The 8050-nt window shown below is 45.7% G+C and overlaps 1 pseudogene; it reads left to right on the top strand.

Annotated features, from left to right (window-relative positions):
• LOC116687043 (extracellular calcium-sensing receptor-like) overlaps window positions 1-1539 on the top strand; it is a 4793-nt pseudogene extending 3254 nt beyond the window's left edge.
• The last annotated feature ends 6511 nt before the right edge of the window (window positions 1540-8050 follow it).

Below are 8050 nucleotides of genomic sequence, written 5' to 3'. Positions count from 1 at the left end.
GCCAGAAGTTCCAAATCAACAGGAACCTCACCTGGGTGGATGGTGGCACACAAGTAAGAATCACACAAGCAATAATTTTACATTAATATATGGTGATCTTGTAGGGTCTAATATGTGCACATTGAACGACGTTCACTGTAATTGTTCTTCCAATCACAACTGAGCCTGCTTGTAACCAGTAGACTACTGACAACATAATCTACTTTAGAATGACTACTTTAGTTTTTTCAATATTAAATCGATTATTACATAAGTTAATAAATATGGCTGTACATTACTAAAATAAATAAATGAGGCAAAAAATGTATAATTAAATGTAAAATAAATATATAAATGTGTCAATAAAGTTCAATAAATAAATACCTATCTGTTAATCCTAAAACCTTCAGGGAATACCTGAATATATAGGAGTTTGTTTCTCTGTATGTGCCAGGTGCCTGTGTCAGTGTGCTCTGACAGCTGTCCTCCAGGAACTCGTAAAGTGCTGCAGAAAGGAAAACCCATCTGCTGTTATGATTGTATACCGTGTCCTGAGGGAGAGATTAGCAATGCTACAGGTATTTGTTTTTCTCCTAATCCATAGCCAATGTACTGTCCAAGATCAAGACACAGTATGATTGCTTAAAGCCCGTTTTGTTTTTTTTTCAGATTCCCCTGATTGTTTCCCTTGCCCAAGGAGTCTGGCCTAATGCAGAGAGAGACACTTGTCCTCCCAAGCCTGTAGAGTTTCTTTCCTACAACGAGTCCTAGGATCATCGGCTGCATTCTCTGTTGTGGCGCCTGTCTGGCCATTAACAGCGGCTGTGTTTCTATCGTCACGGACATCCCCGATTGTCAGGGCCAACAACTCTGAGCTGAGCTTCCTGCTGTCTTCTCCCTACCTATGTTTCTTATGTTCATTAACTTTCATCTGGAGCACCCTCTGAGTGGTCCTCTGCTGCCCACACAGCGTTTGGGATCACCTTTGTCCTCTGTATGTCTTGTGTTCTTGGAAAAACAATAGTAGTGTTAATGGCCTTTAGAGCTACACTCCCAGGTAGTAATGTCATGAAATGGTTTGGTCCTCCACAGCAAAGAATGACTGTAGTGTCTTTCACGCTTATTCAAGTTTTAATATGTACTATTTGGTTGGGTCTTAGTCCCCCTTTTCCAATGAAAAACCTAACCATATACAAGGAGAGAATCATCCTGGAGTGTGCATTAGGCTCAGCTGTTGGGTTCTGGGCTGTGCTCGGGTACATAGGCCTACTGGCTGTCTTTTGCTTTGTGTTAGCTGTCCTAGCTCGGAAATTACCTGATAATTTTAATGAGGCCAAGCTCATCACCTTCAGCATGCTGATATTCTGTGCAGTCTGGATAACCTTTATCCCTGCCTATCTCAGCTCTCCTGGGAAATTTACTGTGGCTGTGGAGATATTTGCCATTCTGGCCTCCAGTTTTGGACTAATACTGTGTATATTTGCTCCAAAATGTTTCATCATAATGTTTAAGCCTGAGCAAAACACAAAGAAACAGTTAATGAACAAAAGTCAATCCTAAGATTTCTGGAGGTTGGGAAATAGTTAGGTTGGCAATGCACAATTGTAATGTCATCTTTGGAATGTCCTTATAATATGTCTCATTGTAGAAAAAAGTCTTTCATAAGTTAACTGAAAATATAAAATAATGTGAATAAAGAAAGTCAAAATGCATAACAAAAATGTGTGGTACTGATTTCTGTCTCAACGTTTTGATTAAATCATTACTATTTTAATATTTTGTAGGATTAATAAACAAGTTTAATCATTCAAATCTAAGTTTGATTTAGAATGAGCAAGCTCAGTTATAGCGTCTTTATCTAAAATGCATTTTAAAGAATAACACATGGCTAGGTAGCACCAACAATACTGAAAAGTGGCTGTGTAGTTCTACGTGGTTTAATTAAAAAAAACACACTAGATTGTTGTTTCACTGCACATTGCTGCACCTCCTCTTTTCACCCTGTGTGTTTAGCTCTCTGTTTTAGCTATTGAGGCATCACTCTTCTGTTCCATCTTTTTTGGGAGTCGCACATGCAAAATACCTAGGTCAGCACTGCAGGCCAGTCAGAAGCAGAGTATGAGGGCGTGACATGCTAGCAGTTAGGCAAGCATCATAACTGTGTTACAAAGTGATGCACATTAGAGGATGGATACCCGACCCGAGCCCGACGGGACCCAACGGTACCCGACGGGCCGGGCCGGGTTCGAACAGATTTTTAGAAAGGATGCTCGGGTTCGGGTCGGGCTCGGTCACATCAACGCGATAAGGCATTGAACATTTTGAATTTAAAACAGCTTATTATGTAGGTAATGGCGCTTGTTGCCCCGTGTTCATTGATGCGCTCATCTGTTGACATTTCCGAATGCCTTCCTACAATTGCTTAATAAAAGCGGGCTTTCCACACAAACAAACGTACATGTGTCATTAGTATGAGAAACAAATGCAATTTTAACTGTGTCGGGCTAGGGTCGGGCTCAGACATAAATATCTTAATGCCTGTCGAGCTCGGGTCGGGTTCGGTTACTGCTCTGTCGGACGCGGGCCGGGCTCGGACAGAAAAATCCGGCCCGATCCGCACTCTAATGCACATTTGTCACACAAGTGAAGGCTGGACTACAGCAGAGCAGTTTGTGAATAGTGTCTTCTGTTAGAGATGGTAAGTCCTTTTGGGGTGGACTTGGGCTTTTTCACTTTAAAAACCTATTACATGCATAAAAAGTGACATAACACAATAAAGGAAAGGGAAAAGCCAAAAAGCATAAAATTAGTTCTTTAAATCCCAAATCAAATAGATAGCTGATATGGTTGGGTTCCGGCTGGCTGTGAGTGAGCCCAACCTCTCCAGACCCTCGCCTCCTGTTGGACATTTCCTTGTCCTGGCAAGATGTTGCTCTTCGTCTGAGGGCGCTTGTTGATTCCGGTGCTGATGAAAACTTGTTTGACATTGAAATTGCTCGTCAGCTCTCCATTCCTCACTTACCCCTCAACACTCCCCTTCATGCCACTAGTCTCAATGGTCAGTCTCTCACCACTGTCACTCACTGTACTCCCCCACTACAGCTTCTTACTTCCAGTAACCACCACAAGTCCTTGCCATGGTCTTCAGTAAAGACCAGGCATTGTCCCTGCTCCCCCACCGCCCCTACGACTGCTCCATAGCCCCCCTCCCAGACGCTCCTCTCCCTTCCAGCCGCCTGTTTAACCTAGCTTGTCCTGAGTGGTAGGCTATGGAGCAATTCATCAAAGATTCGCTAGCTGCCGGTGTCATTCGCCCTTCCTCGTTCCCGTTGGGCGCAGGCTTCTTTTTTGTGTACAAAAAGGACACCACCCTTCGCCCTTGTGTTGATTACCTTACGAATGCTTATCAACTTGTACGAATCCAGGAGGGGGACAAATGGAAAACACTGCAGTGACAACATTCTGATCTTCTCCCACAACCCACTCCAACCTGCATTAAGCTAGCCCTTGAGGAGAGGAGGCATTGGTTGGAGGGCGCCCAACAGCCTTTCTTAGTCTGGACTGATCACAAAAACCTCTCATGCATCCACACCGCCCAGAGAATAAATTCCTGCCAAGCTAGGTGGGCCCTGTTCTTCGACCGGTTTCACTTCACCTTATCCTACCGTCCCAGATCCCGCAATACCAAACTTGATGCTCTGTCCCGTCTCCATTTCTCCGACAACCCGGAAGAATACCCATCTTTCCCCTTTCCTGCCTTGTTGCTTCCTTGGCCTGGGAAGTGGAGTTCGCCGTCTGCCGTGCCAAGTCTACAGATCCTGACCCTGGTATCTGCCCCGCCAATCGCCTCTACATCCCACCTTGGTTCAGTCCTCCAGTGGGCGCACTCCTCTAGGTTCAGCTGTCACCCAGGTAAAGCTAGAACCCTGTGTCTTTTCAGCCAATGGTTCTGGTGTGCCACCGCTGAGAAGGACTGCCAAGACTTTGTGATATCTTGTGAGGTGTGCGCCCGCGCCAAGCCTTCCTTTCAGCTGCGCATCTATCTGCTTTGCCCCCTTCTGGTCCCCGGTTGGCCCTGGACCCACATTCCCCTGGACTTTGTTACCGGTCTGTCCAACTCCCAAGGCAACACGTCATACTCCCCCGTGGTTGATCGGTTCTCCAAATCTGGCCACTTTGTCCCTCTGTAATGGTTGCCCATGTCCATCTTTGATAGAAGCTACATTATATGTGGGGAACATGCAGTAGTGTATTGTTGGTTTTCCCATATTGATAAAGTATATAGCTTTGTTATCAGTGGCCTGGATTGGTATCACGTGTATGGTCTGATGTTGGTGTATTATTTCTTTTTATGTTGAAATGCTTTTCTAATGTATGCTTCTATAAAATGACACTGGGTGGTGACGTGAGGGGAGACTCAGCTGATCAATTGGGTGAGAGAATGACGGAAAGAAGCAGTCGGGTTTAGAGGGCGCAGCGTGGCAGTTTTTCCAGGAGACACCAGCCTCTGGATAAAATAAATTTTCGGTGGATTACAAAACTGGGATTACTCCTTGGTACTACAACGGCGACCCTGGTGCTGAACGGATCGTGGCGAGGTTGCGTAAGTTGTCAGTGTGGACAGTTATTAACTGCGGCTTCTCGCCACGCTTCTCCGGCCATGTTTGTTTGCTACTCTGGATCCGGACTATTTAAGTTTATTGAATGACATTTGTTTTGTTGGGACGTTGGGGTGTTTTGGGGGAAACGTGTTTAAATGTGTGGGACACTTTGAGTGCTTTAAAGAGTATGTACGGAGGGGGTGTGTCCGATGTTTAATAAGTTGTGTCATTAATACACACAGTCATACTCACAATCTATGGTCTACTTTTTTATTTTTTAGCGTGGTTATTGAGCCGACCTAAAGGCAATTAGGGTGTTTGTAGTGTTGAGGGTTTATTCAGGTGTAATTAAAATAGGCAGGACAAGATTATAGCCGATTGATATCCGAGATCCGCCCATTACCTTAATTTTATGCGTTGTACCTTTCCTTTGCCGAGTGACTTTGGGAATTGTTACACCTCTGCTGCCTACGTCCATGGAAACCGCCCGCCCTCTGTTTCAATATTTTTTCCGCCTCCACGGGATCCCCCCAGGACATCATCTCCGACCGGGTACCCCAGTTCACTTCGCAAGTCTGGAAATCCTTCTGCCAAGCCCTCGGCACTATGGTTAGGTTATCCTCTGGCTACCATTCACAGATCAATGAACAGACCAAGTGGGCCAACCAGGATCTAGGGGCGGTTCTCAGGTGTGTGGCATAACGTATCCCGTTCGTGTGGAGTGTCCACCTGCCTTGGGTTGAGTACGCACACAACTCCCTCCTCAGCGCAGCCACTGGGATGTCATCATTCACTCTTTTCCCTGCCCTGGAGGAAGAGGTAGTGGCGTTGTTAGTCCAGGCTCACGTTCGGTGGTGTGCATGAGGGTGGAGGGAGCCCAAAGAAGCACTCCCATGCACAGCTTTCCTCTCAGGACATCCCACTGCAGACTTCCTTCAAGAAGCTCACTCCCCAGTTTGTGGGTCCGTACACTGTAAAGGCCTTCCTGAATCCCACCGCTGTCAGACTCAGGCTCCCGCCTCATCCACAAGATCCACCCGATTTTTGATGTTTCTCGGATCAAGTTGGCCTCCACCAGTCCTCTCTCCGTCCCGGTGGCTGGACCTCCCCCTCCACGTATCATCAATGGCCACCCGGCCTATACGTTGTGCCACCTCCTGGATGTGCAACGTAAAGGTCGAGGTTATCGGTACCTGGTAGACTTGGCCGGTCACGGGCCGGAGGAACGGTCTTTGATTCCTGCCAGTCAAATCCTGGACAAAACTCTCCTAGATGACTTTTTCTTGGGCCCACCCGGACAAGCCTGGCGGTCCATCAGAGGGCATCCGTAGAGGAGGGGATACTGTCATGGTTGGGGTCTGGCTAGCCGTGAGTATTTGTTTTGTTTATTATATTTTTGACGCCCAAACCCTGTTTTGGCCCTGCTATGTTTTTTTTCCCCTCACTCTCCCTCCTGCTGAAGCCAGTTGACTACACACACCTGAGTCTCAACTATCTCCCGCCACTCAGACCTGCCTACCATCCCCGATCAACTAAAGTTTATCAACCCCGGCTCTCCAACCACTCTTTGCTTGATTGTTGCTCCAGTTACCCTGGTGAAAGTCTCACAAGATATCTCGATTCCCCGACTGTCCTTGCCTCTTTGTTTTGTGTTTAACTTACCCCTTTTGTTTCCCCCCCCCCCCCCCCCCCCCCCCCCCCCCCCCCCCCCCCCCGCAGTCATCAACTCCAGTCCTGTTTCTCCCCCTCCCACGGCACACTGCTTCAGCCAGTCTCAGTCTCAGCTCCCAGCCCCCGTAACTTCTCCTCGGCTTCTCGCTCTTGACTCTCCCACGCTTCCCCTGAGTATCCTCACCCTCGAGACTCCCCAAGGTCCCCGTCTCTGCGTCCCTATCCCTGTCATCTACTTCCCCACTTCCCCTCTCCTCTCAGCTCCAATAAATCCATTTTGTTTTGTTTGTGAGCCATGCGTTTAAGTCTTTCTGTTCCTTAGCGTAACAGATGGCATTTAGTATATCTGTACATCTAAACCCTTACCAGTTATTGTCCTATGCGCCAACAGTTGAAGGGGAACTATGCAGTTTTTTTTATCTTAATTTACCTTAACTGAAGAGCTTCGGAGTCATTGGAATGGTTATGTGATTTTTTGGGGGGTTGAACAGTGGTCGTCTCATATCCCCCTAGCGTCTTTGAGAGGGAAAACCACCCTTGCAACTTTTGGTCAGCAAGGCGCTCTTCAGCGTCAGGAAGTTTGGCGTGATATCAGGTCTCGCAATGTAACAAATTGCTTAAGGCACTGCACACATACACGCCCCCATCCACAAACCAACTAGCAAAAACAAGGTAGCGAAAGATTTCACACTATTGTCACGGCTGAGCCGGCAAAAAAGCAGAAAGCTAGGAAAGCATTGTCAGAGGGAAAGAGAAAGAGGAAACGGCAGACTGACCGATCAAGTTTTTACACATCTAAAGCTGTAGCAGGAGCTCTATAGAGGAACATGCGAGCAAACAGCAAAGCAATTGCCAAAACTGCATAGCGCCCTAAGACAGAGCAGACAGAGCTATACCATATATATTTGAGACCAGCAAAGTAACTTTTTCTTAATTGTCATTTCTTGAACGTACTTTTAATGTTGCCGTTGTATTTTATAAATATTCGTTCATCATGGGCTGAAAATATAAAAATGATGTAAATAAATTAAAGGAGAATTTCAGTCACTTACAACAAGTAGCTCTGTTTTTTGTAAATTTGTTGAGTCTTGAGTCTGTAAAATTTGTGCTGCCTACACCGTGTTATACCCCTGCTAGCCTTAACACCCAATAGGCTCTAACAGGGCAAGTTTTAAACTTGTTTTTAGCCTCTAAACATGTTCAAAATATCTTTAAAAGTTCCCACCCATGTGCAGTGATTCCTTCTGAGTGAACACAGCAAAACTGACTGCAGTAGGTGTGACAATTGCCAATTGGTTTTTATTTTTCTCTCTCCTGACAACCCTCCAAATTTACAAAAAACCGAGCTACGTGTTGAAATTGACCGGAATTGTCCTTTAAGTCTAAATTCACAACATTTAGAATAAAATAAATACATTTTCCTTTTATATATTATATCCGTATCTGCATTTTTTAAAATAGGATTTATGGTGCACATTTGTCAGGGTTAATGCTAACATAAGCTAAATCAAAGCCATAGAGATGAAATGAGAGGACTGGATAAGGCCATCCTCTCGCTGATGTAAAATAAACTGACGTACAGTAGAAGGAGGGAAGGTTTTTTTCTGAAAATCTATAAAACACACATGCCCATATGCTGTCAGTTGAGGGATGGAGATCTCTGCTCTCTGTATTGGTCTGATCCTGTCTTTGGGTTTGTGTGAGCTGAACTCAGCTCTTGTCCTGAATGGTTCTGGGGATAATGTTAAACAAAGGGCTGGGCTTACAGAGGACAGGACTGGTGCTGGGGTCAGCACTCA

This window comes from Etheostoma spectabile, chromosome 3 (genome assembly GCF_008692095.1).
Source record: "Etheostoma spectabile isolate EspeVRDwgs_2016 chromosome 3, UIUC_Espe_1.0, whole genome shotgun sequence".
NCBI classification, from domain to species: Eukaryota; Metazoa; Chordata; class Actinopteri; order Perciformes; family Percidae; genus Etheostoma; species Etheostoma spectabile.
The sequence above is the reverse complement of the archived record's forward strand: the minus strand, read 5'-3'. Positions and strand labels throughout refer to the sequence as shown.